General features: G+C 39.9%; 1 protein-coding gene across 8 annotated transcripts in view; it reads right to left on the reverse strand.

Moving 5' to 3' along the window:
* The window catches only part of LOC126810233 (suppressor of lurcher protein 1), a 413,673-nt gene that overhangs the window by 34,615 nt on the left and 355,814 nt on the right, over positions 1–23,244 (reverse strand). The gene's annotated exons all lie outside the window — the stretch shown is intronic.

Below are 23,244 nucleotides of genomic sequence, written 5' to 3' on the forward strand. Positions count from 1 at the left end.
GACTTCTTCTATTTCAGCCAATCAATACAGGAGTTGAGTTAAACCCTAGTAACGCTACTAACATCTATGGTCATAAATACACGTTAGAGAACAGGGGGTATACACGAGGTATAAAATCATACAATATTTCTAAGAGATAGAGAGAGAGGGGGAGAGAGAGAGAGGGTGTGGATGGGATGGCCTAGTGGTCTAGAGTGCCCCACTTCGACCTCTAGCTGTCTGGTCACCCCTGGCTTTCGATCCCTGGTGTGAGCGTATGTGATAGGGGCGCCTTCTCAACCTCGTGGGTTTACACTGGTTTCCCACGCGTGTGCGTTAATATAACAAAAATGAAAAATAAGACTTGTCTGCGATATCACCGTCGGTAGAAGCGGACCATAACCATTAATTAATAACAACGAAAAAATGGGATTTAACGTCCACTCCACAAAACTAGGTCATTTCGGGACTAACATACGGATCAATTTTATTTCAATAATTCCTTGCGTGTAGGGATCTTTAGCAATGGGGGAAACTCAGCGTATTAACCAGAACATACACACAAGTAGAACAAGACAGACTGCGCATAATCTGCTTCATGCACGACATATTTCACTAGGTGTAGCTTCAAAGGGACAGAGGAAGTAACCGTTCTTCGGAATGACATACTAGCAATATGATTTTAACTTGGATTTCAGAAGACAAAGGGGTTAAATGTAAACTCGGGGCAAAAGGCCACAAGCAGAGTCATCAGCATTTTTAAAATACCATTTTCTAGAAGAACAATGAATCCCTGTTATACACGTATTTTGGTGCTGAATTTCCACCGCCAAAGCAAACCGATGGATGAAAACCTTGTAACAGCAGTTAAACAAGACTTAACAAAGTTTGCATTTCGTGCAAAAAATCCATCATAGATCGGAAGAGCTTAAATAAGTAGAGTTTCAACTCAAACATGCAATAGAATTACTAGTATTTCTTAGTGTAACTTGTTGTCTGTGATGTAATTACTACATGCTCCAAGCCGCATCCTACAAATATAAGTAACTGCGACTGTGTACATAATCTAATAAATTCCGACGGTGGAGATGTTTGATCATGTAATTGAAATCCCATGATGTATTTTGAGAACAGTCAATATTTCGACATCATAAGGCGAATAACCCAGGTCCGTTCGGTCCCGGTGTTGGCTCACCAACCCGAATGACCAAGGTTTGATCCCGGGGATGGCCGAGAAAGTTCCTGTGATTTGCGAGTTTGGCTTCACTTTGTCAGTTGTCCAATACCATCCAGTCGTTCGGAAAGGTCGTGGTCCCGTGTACACGTTAAATATCCCTTGACAGTTGTAATTCGATGAAGAATTAGCTGACTCGCCACTGCCCTGACACAGTGACCCTCGTGGCGAATGTCAGCCTTCCTTAGCCCCGTTGGTGCAGAGAAACGAACGATGATCAATCCAATTCCATTTCAGTTCGCACGTAGTTTAATCAGATAATATCACCCAGCCCCCCCCCCCACCATCTCCTCTCATCTCCACACTCGATTTCCATATAAAACACAAACACCTGGTCAAGACAAATTACCAATGATACAGCGTGCATGCGCTAACCATTCGGCCATTTTCACCCTCACCCCCAACTCAAATGAAATACGACACTTATTACACCGCCAATTATTGTAATCTTGTATATTTGTGTTTCAATAGCTATACTTATTTCACTTTACATATGAAATGAAATTAAAATGGGGTTTAACGCCCTACTGTTCTGCTTCGAGTGGGCTAATGAATACAGGCATACGCCATACAGTGTGTTGTGAGGTATGAGGGAAATTTTGCCCGGGCAGCGACACCATTGCCTACTCTTATATCACCTTCCAATTACAAACGGATCTTTTACGTGCACGCAAATGTATACACGAGACCTCGGTTTTTTGTATCATCCGAATGACTAGACATCTGTCCTTTTCAGGCCCTCCGTCCTGCACCGCTGACAAGGGGAAACCACGTCACTTTTAGACTAGCGAGCCAGCGCCTTACCCACTGTGGCCCCCATTTCAAATGTATTATGATTCCAAATGACAACAGATAAGAGGCCATCGGTAATACTGTAGTATATATCTCCAGTAAAGGATTATGTAATTCCATAATTAAATTTATTCATTGCGCAATGCTACATATATTTAATAATTGATTCAAAACATTTAAAAAAAATCGAATTCCTATGACAAACGACATATATTTATTGAGGCTATATATTATTTGATTATTATATTTTGTTTTTAAACAAATGCATTTTCTTCATAGAACCATTTCTCATCTGTGTGCTATTTTGAATTATTGCTGTTTTATTGCTTCTGATTTTGATGCGATATATTTTTTTTTTCATGTGATGGTGTTTCGTTCGATGTTTAATAGCATACATTGTAAAATTGCAAAGCATCTGGTCCTGATTTCACAAAGCATTCTCAGACTTAAGTTAATAATTTACTCAAAATTGTTGGCTATATTTTAACTACAATGTAGCCCTTTATAAAACGTTTGTTGTTTTAATGTATCAAATACATCAATAAGAAACATGCAATTTTTTGTGTTCTGGATCAAAGATATTTCTTATGAACAGTGATTGAAAGTTGAGTAAATTTTAATTTAAACATACATTATGCAAGAGCATGTAGGCCTTACATGTTACTAAATTATTAATTAGACATTAATTAACTTATCCCGGCCATAAATACTCTCGATGGCATCGGATTTCTCCGCTATTAAATAGATTAGAACAGTTCAGCCATATTTTGATTTAAGCTAAAAATGGAGGAGCGAGACTTAGCTTCGAACAACCAGTACGGTGGTTGAAATTATTGCACACGTCTTGTCAAACCTTCAAGGCTAATATTTTCGCTCGCAATAGAGTAATTTGAATGCAATTTTCAAATTATTCATTTCACATTATCTTTTTTCGAACTATTATAGCAAGAATGGCTAGCTCTTTATCTAAATCTTACATAATGTATCTCTAAGCCTGAGAATGCTTTGTGAACTAAGGGTCAGATGTATGAGGTGTAAACAGAACGACCACTGCCTCGGCAAAATTACCCGAATGGCAGTTTTCATGGAGTATTTACGTCGGCATTAGAAAATTTCATACAGAAAAGTAATCTATTAGAGAACCCATTTCAACATCGCCCCCATTTCAACATCGCCCCCATCGCCCCCATTTCAACATCGCCCCCATAACAGTGTGCATGGAGTATTTACGTCGGTATTAGCCCAGTTCATACAGCAAAGTAAGCCGTTAGAGAATCCATTTCAAAATATTGCATAATTCCACCGGAGACCCACATGTAACAAACACAAATCACGATGGTTCTGGTATTATCGGATATCATGAACGTGATGACATTGTTGAATGATTACATATTGACAAATGGCCTACTTGTCTATGAGTTAATATTGACAGAACATCTTAATCTTCATGTTGAACAAGTTAATACACGCTGAAGCAGCGGATGGTATATAACAATGTTTGAAACCTTGTAGGAAAATACGATATCTTGTTGATTGTTCAAACTTTACAATGCAATTGGGTTTAACATTATGATTTGCTGCGCCAATTGGGTTTATGTATAAGAACACGCGCCATGCAGTGTGTCATGAGAGAATTTTGTCCGGACAGCGGCGCTACGGACTATTATTACTTCGAATTCCAACTGCCAAGGGATCTTTTACGCGTGCAGGCCAATTCTGCCGTGTCAGTGGTGAAGGGCGGGGGATTCCCCCATGTCAGTGGTGCAGGACGGGGAAAGTCCTCTTGTCGTGGTGTATGGCGGGGGATTCCCCTTGTCAGTGGTGCAGGACGGGAGATTCCCCTTGTCAGTGGCGAAAGAAACGCGTCTGGAACGACAAACGAGGCAACCCACTTACTGGTTGGTTGGCCCCACATGGAAAGTGGCGAAGATTAAGCCGACAAAATTTCCCTGGCGACTTTTCATTAATTAGCTCGGTTTTTGCTGATGAATAGTATGACGATAAATCCGATTTCTTTTCATTTTATTTCATCTTTTTACAAAACAATAAATCTCAGTCCCTTCAGTTCCAATTTAATTTGTTTTTTTCTGAAGAAAAGAACCGACTGTATATATGGCTAATAAAACATCAGTCCATTGTGTGTGAGTTCTAAAAACTAATGATGGGTTGTTTTGTCATGTACGACAAAATAATTAACCGTCTTACACCTTATATAAAGCCAAGCTGTATTTATCTGTCTTGGGCTAAGTCGTTTATCCTGTGTAATGAACGGCTTCCACCAGGCCTCAGATTAATTCTACATGAAAACAACAATTAAATGTCACCAAATTAACGACTTTCGTCGTTCGGAAAATGTTTAGCAGATTGCAAGACATCAACCTGTAATTATACAACTGTGATTACACTCTTACATAAACACGAACTCTATATCTGAGTGAGGAGAGGGGGGATCACGGTGGCTAAGTGGGAAAGACGCTGGCTCGCTAGTCTGCAGGTCGGGTGTTCGATCTCTGCATTGGCCGAGAAAGTTTATCTAGATTTTCCGGCGTGGTTCCCCCTTGTCGGTGATGCAGGACGGAGGGCCTGGCAAGGACAGCTGTCTAGTCGTTCGGATGGGACGATAAATCGAGGTCCCGTTACCACATCGGCGTGCACGTAAAAGATCCCTTGACAGTTGGAATTCGATATTAGAGTAGGCTGTAGTGCCGCTGTCCGGGCAAAATTTCCCTCAGAGCACACTGTATGGCGTATGCCCGTCTTCATTAGCCCAGTTCGGGGCAGAACATTAGGAGGTTAAACCCCATTTCATTCCATTTCTATCTGAATGATTCATTGTCTTAAAAACCTAAAAACAGAAAAAAACAAAAGCACACATTTTGTTGTAGAAACAGCGTAAGAAAACAGGAAGACAATTTGTAAAGTGAAATTCCATGGCAACATAAAAACAAGGAAGAAATCTCGTCTTTCCAGTGTTCGTATTTCTTTCTAAAACTGTGTATTTGAGGTAATAACAGGAAGAAAAAAATAACATAATTGAATTAAACAGCAAAATTGCCATGCGCCTAAAGCGAGTTTGGATTACACCATATATTTATGAAGCCAAAATGTTTTGTTTGTTAATGTCAGAGAATCCTTAGCGATGTTTTGTAAATTAGCAGTTATTGTTCTATGGTTGTTTTATAAGGACTGTAATATGAAGTTTCCGGAAGTAGATTACGTTTTCTCCTATTTCAAATAAAAAGTCTCTCTTATTATTATGGTTGCCTTTGTGTTAAAAACGTGTTGCCCCGTTTTTCAAGAAATGAATAGAAGTAATAACATTTACTTCTTTTTCTAATTGTTGCGTTTACATCCGTTTCCGGCCAGGGTGATATCGCAGACAAAAGTTTTGCGCAGAGAATTGCCATAAAGGGCTAGTTGTGATTTCGCGGATACGAAATGAAATGAATTGAAATGGTGTTTAACGTGCTACTGTTCGGATCCGACTGGGCTCTTGTAGACGGGGATATGCCATGCAGTACCCACAGTTCAGACAACGCATGCCAAGAACTCGCCGTAACAGACCGTTTCATTGGCTAATCCATCACATCCATCAGAACGCCTGTTATATAACCATTCTTCCAGATCCTAGTGTAGTAAAGACAAGTAAAAAGAAATTTTAAGCTATAAAAAACGAAACGAGAGAATGAATTGGGGTTTAAAGTCCACTCGTCACACACTAGGTCATTTATGGACTAACATATCGTTCAATTTTATTTCATTAATTCGCTTGCGCGCACGGGTCTTTAGCAGTGGTAGGAAACTGGAGGACCCGAAGAAAACCCACGAGGTTGGACAGGCGAGGCTACTAATTGTCACGTACAACCTGGGAATCGAAACCACGCCAGTTGACTCATTGACAGACCTTATGATACAGCGCGCACTCGCCAACCATCAGCCACCACCCCCAATCATAGAACACGTGTACATAGACGACAATAACCTTCTCTTCGATTCAAAATTACTGATTTATTATATTGACGAGACGTATAACCCAATGTCTTGTCTATTCAATACATCAAGAAAGCAACATGAAACAGTTGTTCATTTTAAGGGGTATACTAATTTACCGCCTGTAATTAGTTCGTCTTTAATTTTGAACGGAACAAACTTTCAACAAACGAAGCTTAAAATAAAATCTGACTTTGATCTGATGATAGATCAAAGTCTAGCTCTACTTTATCCCTGTTCGATTGCTCGGCCAGACATTTAAATCAAGTAAATTGATCGAACTTAAAGTCTCGGTTCTCTTAAATCTATTGAATATTAGACTGTCTGTTGTCTTATTGTATTTAACACTTCTTTAATCCCGGTTGTAAACTGATTACTAATATGGTGCAGGCATTTAACATACTCTTGACATGCACAGGTATTGAACACATCCCTTGACATGCACAGAGGGGGGTTGGATGGCCGAATGGTTAGCAAGCACGCGCGCGCTGTATCATACGAGTCAACTGGAGGGGTTTCGATTCCCCGGCTGTACGTGGGGCTGGTTGGCCGAATGGTTAGCACGCACGTGCTGTATCATACGGTCTGTAATTGAGTCAACTGGCGGGGTTTCGATTCCCCGGTTGTACGTGACAAGGAGAAGGTCGCCTGTCCAACCTCGTGGGTTTTCTCCGGGTCCTCCGATTTCCTCTTACTGCTAAAGATCCCTACGCGCAAGCAAATTATTAAAATAAAATTGAACCAAGCTTTAGTCCCGAAATGACCTAGTTTGTTTCGAGTGGACGTTAAACCCCATTTCTCTCTCTCTCTTTGTCCAATAGACATGTCCTGAGATTTTACGTTAGAACACGCGACGCTAACGCAAGTAACGCGTCTTGGGTCCTAATGATCTCAGGACGTCTATTGAACATTAATTCCCCTCTAAATGCGAAACAGGAAGTGTTTTTCTCCTACGTATACTATTTTTTTGATATGGCGGCTATTTAGGCCAGAGATTTATTCTCGAAGTATGAATTAGATGGATATCTGTGTGCAGAAAGCAATCTTCGACGATATTCTATATCCGGCGAAAACGGATCAAACACAATTTTGTTGCATTTTTGCATTAAAGCGACAATGACTCGTTAAGAGTGTGGGGGTCAAGGTGGCTAAGTGGGTAAGACGCTAGTTCGCTAGCCTGGAGGTCGGGTGTTCGATCCCTGCATTGGCCGAGAAAGTTCATCCAGATTTTCAGGCGTAGTTCCCTCTTGTCAGTATAACAGTAGGCCGCAGTGCCGCTGTCCGGGCAAAACGTACCTCATAGCACACTGTATGACGTATGCCCGTCTTCATTATAGCATTTATAGCCCAGTATAGGAGCAGAACAGTTGGACGTTAAACCAGTGAAGATGTTAAACCTATTGATATGTAGAGTGACTTAACCACAGTCCCTTGGCGCTCAAACCGGGAATTATTTGAGTGATGATCTGACAGCACGTTATGACAGCTTGCTTCACAATCCTCCACGATATTTGACTACACAACATGCCAAATCATCTGTTGATGTGGAAGAACGAAAGATCGAGCGCCATGATTACAATACATTACTATATGGAATAAACGAACTAGAAGTGTCGTGTATATATAATTATCATTTGTCTGTTAATCGGGTCTCTCCTTGAGAGGGGATGATACACGTGTGATGTTTATAATTGGCGCTAGTTCAGCAACCATTCCAGCAAGTTTTAGAGACGTTGTGTTATATTTCACCTGGATATGGAGTAATTTTTAATATAGAGGGCAAGCAAGATCAACTCCCTGTTGTCACATCTATCTATATATTGTCAAAACCAACATTTGAAAATACACACATGATATTTTCATAATAATCTTTAAATTTATTAGAATAATAATACGGTCCTTGTTCCATCAAATATAAAAATGTTTCAGTGTTTTACGAATACAGCTATAAACTGGGCTAATGACAACTTTCATACATAATGTAGTTAGCTATCAATCTGATTACAATACAGATCTATATTTCGCTTTGTTTTGTTATACTTTCGATGGCCTTCACTACATGAAGATCTGACAGGTTCTAGTGGAAGGTCGCACCAGCGGCTTTTGACCCTATGACGTCAGAAATTGATAAATCTATCAGCGTTGACGTTTCTAGTGGTTTACCCACAATTCCGTGCATCGCACACCAAGAACTCGCCGTAACAGACCGTTTCATCACCCGATTAGATTTTATTACATACTTCGAGAAGGTATTTGTTGAGTAATAAAACCTTCTAGTAGTTTATCGAGGGCTGGCCGTCCTTACCGCGCGGTACAAATATTATCACCACTAGAAGCAACAAGTCCCAGAACAAGCCAGAACTCATACCAAAATGGCCGCTTTATACAAATGAGTATTTAGGGGAATACTAACCCGAACCCTAACCCTAACCCTTTTAAGAGAAGTAAAAACTAAATTAGACCCAAGTTCAGTCTTTTAAAAAGGGTTAGAGTTAGGGTTCGGGTTAGTTATCCTCAAAATTCTTATTTATATAAAGCGGCCATTTTGGACTCCGGAAGCACCCGAACCTCGATAAACTACTAGAAGGTTTTATTTGTACCGTGCGGTAAGGACGGCCAGCCCTCGATAAACTACTAGAAGGTTTTATTACTCAACAAATACCTTCTCGAAGTATGTAATAAAATCTAATCGGGTGGTTTCATTGGCTAATCCCTCACTTCAACCAGAATGCGTGTTAAATAACAACTCTTCCAGATCCTTGTGTTGTGAAGACAAGTAAAATGAAATTTTGAACTATAAAAAATGAAACGAAATAGGGAGGTATGTTAATCAGATCGGTTTGCTAAGAGGGCGTTTCCCACTACTTGTTCTCGAATAAAAACTGTCACGGTTATTTAGACGCCAATGTGGACTTCGGTTTCTCGTCCAAACCAATTGCTTAGACGCTGTTCCATCCTATTTTTGTTTCATTTGTGTGCACACGTTACAAAGATTGGTACTGTTTTAATGGTTCATTGCACAGGACAATCAGGGTAAAGGATTAATATGAACTGCGCATGTATATATCCTAGCTGAAACCACCAACTTACTTCAAATATTGATGCAATGCGCAGGTCCTATGTAAGCCGATCCGTTTAGGCGCTTGCTGGGGGGGGGGGATAAAAGCATTGAACCTTTTTTAACGGTAGTCGTTTATTATTTCTTTTAACTAGCTGAACATAAGCGTCTGGACGGAAGTAAATCTGGAAATAATATCCGGTTGACAGCTCAGTTGAACCGAGGGAGATTAAAATGATGATCGGGGCACCAGATGGCCGTATATCACCAGGATCTTATTAGTAGAAAAGTACTATTTAATAAATGGAAATATTGAAGTAAGTGTATATAAGGAGCAGTCGAGTAATTATTGTCGATGGTCAAGTGAAAAGGTCAGCTACTCATAATGGAGATATAAAGCTAACGAGTTATAATCCCATTGACCTATATCTAGCGTTTACATCGATCTTGATCTGAGCGCTGCATTTAAGGTCTGTCATTGAGTCAACTGTTGTGGTTTCGATTCCACGGTTGTCCGTGACAAGGCCTAGGGTCGCGTGTCCAACTTTGTGGGTCTTCTCTGGGTCCTCCGGTTTCCTCCCGCTGCTAAAGACCCCTACGCGCAAGCGAATTTAATAATTGAAATAAAATTGAACCATGTGTTAGTCCCGAAAAAACCTAGTTGGTGTGGAGTGGACATTAACACCTCTCTCTCTCACTCTCTCTCTCTCCGTCTTGATCATAAAATCCAATTATATGGCTGACATTTCGTATCTACCGTCGGCACCTGCAATCGACATTAAACACCCTGTCACCATGGTAACGAATTCATTTAGTGGGTGGGATGTAACCTTCTGTCGAATGTCAAGGTGGTTGGAATATCGCGCTGCTGGAAGAACTAGGCGTAATTAACCCTGATAAATGGGAGCTAGTCCACATTGTAACGAGTTGATTATATATCAGATGAGAGGATTTCTCCAACTGCTATACACCTCTACCTGCAATCGAATTATCGAAATAACATTGAACCATATGTTAGTCCTGCAATGACTTAGATTAAGTTAGATTGTGTCGAATAGACGTTAACCCCCTCTATGTGTCTCTCTGTCCCTCTATCTCTGTCTCTCTTTCTCTGTCTCTCTCTCCGTCTTTCTCTCTCTCTTTTTCACTCACACACAATCGCTCAAAATATATAAAGACCGACTTTATGGATGTAAAACAAATATTGAACGATGTCAAATTGCCATCATACTAAACAAATCATCTCATAAAATGCAATCAAATCTAAAATTGTTATTTTTGACCCAAACAAAGCTTCATTTTTCATCGTCTTTCTTGAACAAATAACTGTTTTACTGCCCAATATGATGAGATGATAAATAAAAAAGAAATATTTTCCAAAGTTATATAAAACGTCCATTCAATTTTCGTCTCTCTTGAATAAATGACTATTTTAATGTCCAATATGATATGGTGATTTTTAACTAAAATGTATTTTCCAACGTGAGCCTATATAAAATATCCATTGATTCGTTTCTTATTTTACTCATCTGCGGATAATAACTAAAATTTATTTTCCAACGTGAGCATATATAAAATATCCATTGAATTGGTTCCTATTTTACTCATCCGCGAATAAAAACAATTCCTGAATACCAATAATAGCTAAATGTCATCAGAATCATTTCTTAATTCACATAAACCAAATGGAAAATAGAGTGTTCCTTCCAATTTAATTTGCGTTCAGTAGACCAACGGACATTCACATAATACTCGTTATTTCCAAATATATCAAGACGATGCCAGTTATCAAAGTACCGCGCCTTAGTGTACTTAAGTTAAACATTAAACATACATTATGCAAGAGCTAAATCTAAATTATTAATTAGACATTAATTAAAGTATCCAGACCCTGGACGAACATATGGTTCAATTTTATTTCAATATTTGCAGTGGGAGGAAACGGGAGGACCCGGAGGAAAACAACGAGGTGGGAAGTCAACAAACATGCAAGACAATAAAATCGGGTTTAGCGTCATGCAGTGTACTATGAGGGACATTTTGCCCGGGAAGTGGTGTGTCAGCTTACTCTATACATTCATGCAACTGTCAGGGGTTCCTTACGTGCACGCCAACGTGTACACATGAGCTCAGGAAATCCTGAGATACTTTCCCGGTCAACATCGGGATCAACCTGAAACCTCCCAGTTAGTTAGACAGCACCTCACTTTTGCGCTGTGTCACCATTTTCAGCTTCTCATTATATAATTATAAGTGCCAAAGGTTCTTTTACGTGCACGCCAACGTGTGGGCTGGACATCGATCCTTCTTCAAATTGGATCCACCTAGTTAGTGAGACTTTACCTTCCTGTTCTCGCTGAGCCTTCATTGTTTAATAAACCCGGAACTCTCTGTTTTTATAGTGAGATGAGTCGAAAAACCGAGGACATGATTACACATTGACGTGCACGGAAACAACCCCTTGTCAGTTGGAATTCGAAATATGAGTAGGCCGTAGTCCCGCTGTCCAGGCAACAGTTTTCCCTCATAGTACTCGGAATGGATATCCGTCTTCGTTAGCCCGTCTTCGTTAGGCGCAAAAAAAAAGTAGGACGTTCAATTTCATTTAATTTCGTTCGTAGTTTAACAGACTGTACAGCAATAGGACGCAATGACACAGACAATTCAAAATGTCAGAGTTCACGGTAAAACACTTTTACAAAGGCATACTAATATCAGTTTTAAAAAAACCCCACAAAAATTGAATTGGATTAAAAGGGTATACTTTTCCATTCAATGTCCGTGTATTTGCATGACAGTGGTGCAGGACGGAGAGCCTGACAAGGACAGCTGTCTAGTCGTTCGGATGGGACAAAAAACCGAAGACTCGTGTATACATTGACGTACATGTAAAATATCCCTTGGCAGTTGGAATTCATTAGGCCATTGTGCCGCTGTCCGGGCGAAACTTCCCTCATAGCACCCAGCACACTGTATGGCGTATGCCCGTCATCATTAGCCAAGTCGGAGCAGAACAGTAGGACGTAAAACTCCATTTCATTTTTTTGATCAAGTTATAAAGCTTGAAGTTTAAAAACTTTATACCAGACGGGCACATCTTATAAATGTCATGTACATCGTTTTCCTTGTCACTTGATGAGAATCAACAGAATAATAAAACATTGATTCCTGAGATAAAAAATATATCTCCATCTACCACTAAAAAAACTAAAAAATCGAAACAGCATTTCTATTCTCTAGAACTTAATCAATTCTGTTCAATGTCGGATATAGATTCAATGACACGGCTGGTAAAAGAATGGGAGTAATCAGGCTGAAAACGAGCCCAAAAAATGTGAGAATTAGTTTGGTTAAGTAATAAGAAAAATGAGCTTTTTCATGAGCAATCAACGGATACGATGAAAGCAATTAAAAACATCTAATCATATAAGAGTAATTAAACAGTTCCATTCACTCCTCCGCGCCATCCGTGAAGCCAATGTTTTCACTTCAGCTGTAGACCTAATTCAAAACTTAATTACTCCGCGACGGCAGATTGACATCTGTGAACCGGGTTATTTCTCTCGTATAATTAAAAGTTTGGCTTCTCAACTCACGTAGTTTGGCACCGCGGTTCGGCTGTTATAACGGATCTTGTAATGTACAACACCAAGTATTGTACACGCGTTAACAGACCTGAAGAAAGAAATTGAAACTTCGTGTAGCGACTAGGGTATTTTATTAACCACCCTTTCTCTCTCTCTCTCTCTCGGGGGGGGGGGGGGGGTGGATGGCTGAATGGTTAGCGTGCGCGCGCTGTATCATAAAGTCTGTCATTCAGTCGACTGGCGTGGTTTCAAATCCCCGGTTGTACGTGACAAGGAGTAGGGTCGCCTGTCCAACCTCGTGGGTTTTCTCCGGGTCCTCCGGTTTCCTCCCACTGCTAAAGACCCCTACGCGCAAGCGAATTATTGAAATAAAATTAAACCATATGTTAGTCCCGAAATGACCTAGTTTGTGTCGAGTGGACGTTAAACCCCATTTCCCTCTCTCTCTCTCTCTCTCTCTTTCTCTCTCTATAGATATATCATATCACACAAATCAGGTGTGAGATAAAAAAAAGCAATCATTTACTCTGTAGAAAGATGAAATTCTTATATGGCATTTAGTAATTGACTATATAATATTAAAATACAATTTAACGTCCACTCGACACAAATTAAGTAATTTCGGGACTAAAATGGTTCAATTTTATTTCAATAATTCGCTTGCGCGTATGTGTCTTTAGCAGTGGTGGAAATCGGAGGACCCGGAGAAAACCCACTAAGATGGACAGGCGACCCTATTGCTTGCCACGTACAACTGGGGAATCGAAACCCCGCTAGTTGACTCAATGACAGACCTTATGATACAGCGCACACGCGCTAACAATTCGGCCATCTAACCCTCCAGATGAAAAAGAGCAACCGTGGAAAGATATAAAATATTTTATAATTATTCAGAAAAATTTAATTAAAGTCTAGGGTTTCTAAGGTTTTTAGAACCACTGCCTATTCGATGGACGTACATCGGTTATTACGCCCCCCCACCCTCCCCCCGACCTCAATAAAACAAAGGCTTGATAATTAATGACACCGGAGGAGTCAGGAATTATCTGTTCTGTAATTAATTATGGGTCATAAATTATCTATTCTGTGGATGTTTAACATATTGTTCAATTAATTACTATATGCGGTGCTGTAAAGGGTACCAGTCATAAGTTAATATATCAGGAGACCGGGTTTATATCACTGCAAGAACGACGAAGGCGACACAAACTAATATTAATGTATAAAATTTTAAATCATTTTACTCCCGACTATTTATTTAAACTTATTCCTTGCAATCAATCATATTCATACAATCTACGAAACCAAAACAATTTACCAGATTATTTTTGCCGAACAACTCTCTTCTCTTCTACATTCATACCATCCACTATTAAAGAATGGAATAACCTTGATAATGCTACCAAAAACGCACTTACCATTTCTTCTTTTAAATCAAAATTACGAGCTATAGACAACTCTGTTCCATCTGTCTACTATATTGGTTGCAGGAAGAATCAAATTCTCCATTCTCGACTTCGACTTTCTTGCAGTGATTTAAACGGACATAAATTTCTAAGGCATATTTCGGACATTCCTACATGCGATTGCGGTCACTTTTTTGAAGACTCTGAACACTTTCTGTTAGTTTGCTCCTTACATTCAGATGCCCGTTCTCAAACTATTTTTCAATTAGAACCAGAACATCACAATATTAACTCCCTATTATTCGGCGTAAAAGATAGCTATAAGGCAACACAGATATTTAATGCAGTTCATCATTTTCTCGACATCTCCAAGAGGTTTTAAAGTCATGAATTATGAATTTAAACATTGTTGTGGCTGTGAAATTTGTATATAATGTAAATAGCCATCAAATTTCAATTATCTTGTATATTTATTACTATTATTTTGTATTTTAATGTTTGTATTTGTATACTATGGAGAGGGGGTCCATAGGCTAAGCCTGTTCCCCAATCCAAAATTTTCTGAATAAAATATTGTTTAAAAAAAAAAAAAAAATTAATTACGTTTAATGTAGATAGTCATGTATACGTTTCTAGAAATATCGTAGTACTAAGTCACAAATTATAACAATTTTCCTCAATTAAGAATCGCGTTGTTAGTTAATAAATGCCATGTATACGTTTCCAGAAGTATCGTAGCACTAAGTTACAACAATTTTGCTCGATTAGGAATCAGGTTGTTAGTTAATAAATGCCATGAGGTGTTAGAAAATAAATAACAGCCAACCCGTGTCATCATGAACACAGTTTCAAATAAACCCGTTTTAAGACGACATGGCTAATAGAACTATTGGGTCGCCTTGAGATATATTTCCGGATTTATGGACTAAATTCTTAAATTCGATATGGAATCACCAGACGATGTTGCTAGAAGCTAGCCGAGCAGTATATGTGATGAAGAAGGCGCATGATAATAACGTTATTCTTGGGAATATTAGACTAATTCAATTAAAGAGATTCATTCAGCGAAGAGAAAGATTCATTTTTACCAAAAAAAAACATAATTTAAAATAATGTTATATTATATTCACAATAACATAAACTCGAATAATTATCAAAAAATTAAGTATATTTTATAGGTAATTGATTTCAGAGAGAGAGAGAGAGAGAGATAAATGGGGTTTAACGTCCGTTTAACGTCCGCTCGACACAATCTAGATCATTTCGGGACTAACACATGGTTCAATTTTATTTCAATAAATCGCTTTCGCGTGGAGGAAATCGGAGGACCCGGGGAAAACCCTCGAGGTTGGACAGGCGATCCTACTCCTTGCCACGTACAAGCGGGGATTCTAAACCATGCCGCTTGACTCAATGACCTGTTATTCGGAACTTGTGATCAAACGCCCCAATTGATTTGAACAAGCCTATCTAATATATTACGCATTGTAAAGATACATTAATATTTTCGCCCCAAATGTTATTATAAACCATATTCAAAGTAAGGCTTGATTTACCTAAACATACAATGGAATTCTCACCCAAAAAACTAATAAATGTTTTGGGGTTTTTTTAAAAAGAGAAAAAAAAAACACATTTTATATACTACTGAGAATAAGTCGAGACTCGCATGATCATTGTAATAAAACTGGAGAACCTACAGGTTACCCCCTCCCCACCGCATATGTTAAATAAAGTGAAATGAAATGGTGGGGGGGGGTAAAGGAAGCCAGTCGCATCACTTTAAGATACGACATGTGAAAACCAGCCGTTATGAAGGGATACAACCAACCAACCATCCACCGTGGTCTAAGAATTACAAACAAACTTAATTAGTCTAGGTTGGGATAAAATGTCTGAAGTGATAACGGTTTTAATAAAATAAAATAAAAACAACCCACCGAACCGTCAAGTGAAACCATTAATGCCCCCGTCAGATTGGGATGGCGTCCTTACTGCTTCCTTGTACATTTTCTGGTCGCTGTACGGTCGCAGCAGCGCAGTAAGAACGCCACCCGGGGTCTGACGGGGGCATTAGTCAAGTGTTGTGTTTGTGCTTCCAGGTTTGTACATGACAAGAAGTACGTGGGCCTGTCCAACTAAATGGGTTTCACAGGGTCCTCTTGTTTCCCCACACTGCTTAAAACCCCTAGGTGCAAGCGAATTATTGAATTATAAATTAAAACATATCTTTTTCCCGAAATCACCTAGTTTGTGTCTAGTGGACGTTAAACGCCATCCACCCCCCGCAACCCCTCTGCCTCTCTCTCTCTCTATCTCTCTCTCTCTCTCGTTCGCTCGAAAAGCTCTCGTGACCAGAAAAGAACAAAGTATGTACAGAACGTAGCAACAATCAAACCAACGTTGAAGAGTTTAAGCAAGTACGTGTAACTTGAAGTATTACATTGAATGAAATGTATCTTTAGTTGGTAATAGTCTGACTTAGATCTATTGGTTACCTATTTATCACAAAACTATGTCTATCGTTAGTCTGGGCGTATTGGTCGACTCATCGTATCAGAAGCGATTGAGGGATTGATGTTCGCTTACCACATATAACCATTCGTTAAACTCACTTGTAACATGGACGGGAAATCTTCCTTTGTTCTTTTCGTTGAATAAGCAGATTGTTTTCCCTCCAGAAGATTGGGTGGAATTTATCCGTGCAATAATTAGACATGTTCAATGTTATATTGCACACTTTTGCTGGTTTACACTAGTTTTAGTAGAAATCATATAGAGAAGTGGGTGGTTTTTCTGTGCAATAACAACAAGCATGTTGAGCAGGTGTCAAGTCATTTATAGCACGTTTCATTCGTTAACAGGTTTAACACCTCGGCCTACGGCCTCTGAGTAAACCTGTTAACTCATGAGTCGTTTTCAGCAACCAGGGACAAAGATATTTCTGGCGCTTATTTAGGCAACACTTCGTGGTTAGGAATCTAGATTAAGTTGGACATAGGTCGTGGCACCGCTTCCAGTGCAAGATTTCCCTCATGGCGTACACTGGTGCAAAGATGCAAGACGTTAAACCGCATTTCATTTCATTGTCTGTCCAACTGGGAATTAAAATTAAAAACTCTGCCTGTGAGACGCGAATAGTATAAGAATTAATACAAGAATTTGATGATCTATTTCCCTCATACCACCCTGCATGGCGTATGTATGCCTTCATTATCTTGGGAGAGTCGCGGTGGCTCAGTGAGTAAGAACTTGACTCGCTAACCTGAAGGTCCCGTGTTCGATCTCTGCATTGGCCGAGAAATTTTCCGGTTTGGTTCCCCCTTGTCAGTGGTGCAGGATGGAGAGCCTGGCAAGAGACAACGTATAGTCTTTCGGATGGGACAAAAAACGAGTTCCTGTGTATACACTGGGGTGCACCTAAAAGATCCCTTGACTGTTGGAATTTGATGAATAGTATTCTGAAACGCCGCTGTCCGGGCAAAATTCCCCTCACAGCATACTGCATGGTGTTTGCCCAACTCCATTATCCCTTAAACCTCATTCATTTTTTCTATTTCATTTGCTATCGACCTGGGAATTAAAATGAAATGAAATGCAACACCTTTATGAACTATTTGCTTTATAGAGTCCTGTAAAAATCTATAATCAAATTGTGTGGGTTTTTTTTGTATTCCATGCTGGATTTAAATAATCGCTTTACATACCATATAGTTAAACGTTTCAACCAATCAGACAGTACATGACAAACCAATATCAGATATATCCTATTATCAGTAATGCTCCAATCACCACAGTCGGCATGAAAAGGTCACGTCAATTTTTAGACTATATTTTCTCACAGTAATAATAGCCCCCGCTATGATCTTTCCGCTCAAAACCTACTTTATGTAAAAACCAGACAATATTTCATGCAAGTCAAGGATTGATAGAAAGAATAAGGCAGGTATTATTTCCGTATGTGAATATATAGGAGAGAGAGAGAGAGAGGGAGAGGGATGGGGAGAGAGAGAATTGGGATTTAACGTCCACTCGACACGAACTATGTCATTTCGGGACTAACATATGGTTCAATTTTGTTTCAATAATTCGCTTGCGCGTAGGGGTCTTTAGCAGTGAGAGGAAATCAGAGGAACCGGAGAAAACCCGCGAGGTTGGACAGGCGACCCTACTCCTTGTCACGTACAACTGGCTAATCGAAACCACACTAGTTGATTCAATGACATACCTTATGATACAACACGCACGCGCTAACCATGTATTATTCCGTGGTTTGTCGCCTTTATGAATTATACATTTTATATTGAAATGATAATGACTACTACATCCACATTCCCTAGAACACGTCTCCGTTCTTCCACCATGTCAGTGATGCAGGACGGAGGGCCTGACAAGTACAGCTGTCTAGTCGTTCGGATGTGGCGTGCACATAAAAATCCCTTGACAGTTGGAATTCGGTATAAGAGTAGGTCGTATAGTGCCGCTGTCCGGTTAAAATTTCCCTTATAGCACACTGTATGGCGTATGTCCGTCTTCATTAGCCGAGTTCGGAACAGAACAGTAGGACGTTAAACCCCATTTCATTTTCATTTCCGTTCTCTGTTATTCTATTCTTTACATGTATTACTAGAGTAAACCGATTAGTTCGTACAAATAGGGTCATCTGAACATTGACACAGTTCAATAAATCAAACCGTGTAAATTAATCAGAGCTATAGTTACCATTATCTCCCTTTGCCCTCGGCATGACAACGTAATGACATAAAATTACAAATGGCGTCAAGATTCGAATAGCTCAATCTTAGTTAGTGCTGAACCCCCGTTGTGTTGACTGATGCTGTGACGTCATTGACAGTGTCATGAATAATCTCCCAGCAAGGCGTGCTGTCATTCCATCAATAAATATTCTGGAATCTTTTAGTCAAACGATATAATCAATAATATCATGCCTATGGCATTTCGTCATTAAGTCTGAGAAAGTGACACGGAGATTAGATTATACCAGTCAACCACCTCACTATATTTAAAAACATGCGAAGTGAATTCAAGAAAAACGACATAAATAGTCTTCTAGCCGGAGGCTGTTACGTCAAAATGAAAACTTGAAAAATGTGAAAATTGAATTATAGCGAGAGTTAATCGTTTCGGCCATATTGATTCTATTAGTGATGATGTTCCAAGTGTTATGCCGCAGATCAGAACTATAGCGCGAGATAGCCACGTGATATACGCAACCCGTTTAACCGGAAGTAATGCGTAATGAGAAGGGGAAACCAAGTGAGTTAAGCTATCAGTATGATATCTTTAGGGTTAAGCCCAGAATGAAATTATTGGCTACATATTACTGACAGTATTCTTCTATCGCTGTCGTTCTCGTGGTCAGATGATGGTTGATATTTTCTTTTTACCGTCACCCCCTGCTGTACTTTGACATTGAACAAAGACTTGATAGCTAAGCTTTCAAGGGATTAGTTTTTGCTTTTTACCCGACTTATTTTCAGCTGCATTAACTTCAACACAAAACATTTAAGATCAAATGTTCCAGAATAAACTGCATGATCCTTTTAGGTCATACCTAATAAAAAGGAGATTTTTTGTTGTTTAATTGTTAAAATAAAATGAAATGGGGTTTAACGTCCTACTGTTCTTCTCCCATACAGTGTGCTATGAGGGAAATTTTGCCCGGGCAGCGGCACTATCGCCTACTCTTATATCGAATTCCAACTGCCAAGGGATCCTTTACGTGCATTCCAATATATACACGGGACCTCGGTTTTTGGTCTCATCCGAAGGACTAGACAGCTGTCCTTGTCCTGCATCACTGACAAGGGGGAACCACGGCCAATGCAGTGATTGAACACCAGACCTCCAGGCTAGCGAACCAGCGTCTTACCCACTTAGCCACGCGATCCCCTTTATTTTTAAAGCAAAGGTCTGTCGGCGATATCATTTCAGTGGAAGCCTTTTCACGAACACTTTACCAAAGGTTTACATCATATGACCAAAGATGGACAATGTGGAATAGTGGCGTATGAAATGAAATCAAAGCAAATGGGATTTAACGTCCTACTGTTCTTCTCCGGTTAGGCTAATGAAGAAGGTAGTGGCGTATGGGTGGGTGCTATGGTAAGATACATCAAGGACACTGATCTGGACTAGCAGAATAGTGATCTAAGGGCGGGTAGTGGCATATGAGCGGGTGCTATGGTAAGAGGCTTCACACATACTGTTCCGGACTAGCAGTATAGTGATGTCCTCTACACCGGGCGGGGTTGAAGGCATCTACATCCCAAAACCCACCTGTCCCGAAAAGAGTTGCCTAATTTGCTTTCACTAAATATCCACGACCAATTAGGGCTGAGCCAATTATGAAATGAAATGAAATGAGATGGGGTTTATCGTCCTACTGATCTGCTCAGACTGGGCTAATAAAGACGGACATACGCCACACAGTGTGCTATGAGGGAAATTCTGCACAGGCAGTGGCACTATGTCCTACTCTTATATCGAATTCCAACTGCCTGAGCCAATTATGTATTTTTTTTAAATAATAAATGGACGTAGTTTGATTTCCAACTGCTATACACGGCATCTCGGACTTTCGTCCCTTTCTAATGTCACCACTGAGAGGGGGATTCGGGATGAGCAAATCCCCAAGAACCTTTTCGTACAATACTGGGATCGTCCCATGGACCTAACTGGGCGATTAACTGATATTTATGATGGCTCTACATGGCCATCATTCGAAATAATTGGTTTTTCGACACTTGTTTCATTGATCATTGAATCTTTTTCTTATCGGACCGATTCATTTTTTAAAACATTGTTCATGTCTGAAACGAGAAAAAAACTTTAAAATAATATTCCCAACTGGATTAAATCCATGTAAAAGTTCTAGAAACCGGTCAAATTGATCACAAGTTGATAAAGAACCTCGTCTCCTGACTTGATTTAGACTTCATTAGAAAACTTATATTTTTTTATCGATTCTATGTTCAATCTGAAACGTGAATTATTTTTGTCGAATTCAATTCCAGCTTCACGTGATGGATGCATAAACTGCAATACAAACTAGTCAATTACTTTGACCTCCCACTGGATGACAAAGGCTGAAGACGCCATCCAGACTTCCAAGATACAGCATGACTTTCAATAGAATCAGACAGACAATTTATATCAGCGCGTTTTATTATTCTAAAAAAAACGTCCAGCATATAGGAGATGTTTGAATCAAATGGCCGATGAATTTTATCGGTAAAACATAAACTTAATGTATATGGATTTTTCTTCATCAAATAATACGTTATCCCGATATAAAGGATTAAAGAATTATGCAGGAATAGAATAGATATGAACTGGGGTTTAACGTCCTACTGTTCTGCTTTGACTGGGCTAATGAAGACGAGCATGCGCCATACAGTGTACTATGAGGGAAATTTTGCCCGGACAGCCGCTTTACGGCCTGCTCTTATATCGAATTCAAACTGCCAAGGGATCTTTTAGGTGCACGCCAATGGATACACGGGATCTCGGTTTGTCATCCCATTCGAACGACTAGACAGCTGCCCATCTTAGACTGAATAGAATAGTGGTCTGGGTTCAATTATTGACAGTAAATTACGAAAATACCTTCCATGCTTACACGTGCAATGTGGGGGATGGTATGTCTGGATTGCGCGGTTTCCTCAATTCTTTTTTTTTTCGAATTCCACAGGGCGCTCATGCTTTATCATAACATCCCAACGATTTGGTATACTATCTTTGTCAGACCTAAAGTGTGAAACAGGCTTGAAAAGTCCTTTCAGTGAACTACTCTCTCTCTCTCTCTCTCTCTCTCTTCCGTTCTCTCTCTCTTCCGTTCTCTCCCTCTCGTATTTATAACACAGCTAGCGGAAACTGTATTATCCATGACGTCAGTTAAATCTATAACATATTAAATTGGATGATTTAAACTGAAGTGTCTTATACCGGAAATACCTTTTTAACTCCATGATCGATTAAGAGATTTACTTGCTAAAGCTGGTCATAAGAGAAATAGTCAAGACCGTTGCATCATTCCCAAACAGTAACCGTGATAGTTGCTTGACATCGGCTATGGTACGTACGAGCTAACAGCTGTCTAGTCGTTCGGATGGGACGAAAAACCGAGGTCCTGTGTACACATTGGCGTGCACGTAAAAGACATGTCGATTTTTGAAATCCAAGTCCAATAAATTTAAACAGGTGACCTTTCCCTTTTTCATATTAGGCTGACGTTTCGTCCACACATGTTAAGGAACGGGGGTAGATAGATGTTAGCTGGGGGAGGGGTGGGGGTAACGTCCACTCGACACAAACTAACACATGGTTTAATTTTTATTTCAATAATTTGCTTGCGTGTAGGGGTCTTTAGCAGTGGGAGGAAACCGGGGGACCCGGAGCAAACCCACGCGGTTGGACAGGCGATCCTACTCCTTGTCACGTACAACCGGGGATTCGAAACCACGCCAGTTGACTCAATGACAAGCCTTATGATACACCGCGTACATGCTATCCATTCGTCCCCCCCCCCATCTGGTTTGAATTGAAATCCTATGTGACAGACATGTCGTAAATGACTTTTTTTTCGAACACCCACACAATCCACATGGTTATCTGATAGATTTCTGATTGATTTGATACTTGAACCAAGTCCTAAAGTAATTCCAAATGGCACTTTTAATCATTGTGATGGTTTATGCTTTTATTTCCGCCATCGATAGATTTGTAAAGATTTGTACAGCTTAATCACAGGAATCGTGCCAGCTTATCAGCAAAGTTAAGGAAGCAATAATGACAGTTAATCCACAAAGTACACGCGAAACTGCTTTTAAACATGAGGTCATGTTTATGTCAGTCGAGTTGTTTATCTCGCTGAAAGAGAGATGGAAATGGGGTTTAACGTCCACTCGACACAAACTACGTCATTTCGGGACTAACACATGGTTCAATTTTATTTCAATAATTCGCTTGCGCGTAGGGGTCTTTAGCAGTGGGAGGAAACTGGAGGACCCGGAGAAAACCCAGGAGGTTGGACAGGCGACCCTACACCTTGTCACGTACAACAGTGGAATCGAAACCCCGCCAGTTGACTCAATGACAGACCGTATGATACAGTGCGCACGTGCTAACCATTTGGCTCCCCCCGCCGCAGATCGCCGGAAGACTTTATTAGTTTTA

Source organism: Patella vulgata, chromosome 2 (assembly GCF_932274485.2).
Source record: "Patella vulgata chromosome 2, xgPatVulg1.2, whole genome shotgun sequence".
NCBI classification, from domain to species: Eukaryota; Metazoa; Mollusca; class Gastropoda; family Patellidae; genus Patella; species Patella vulgata.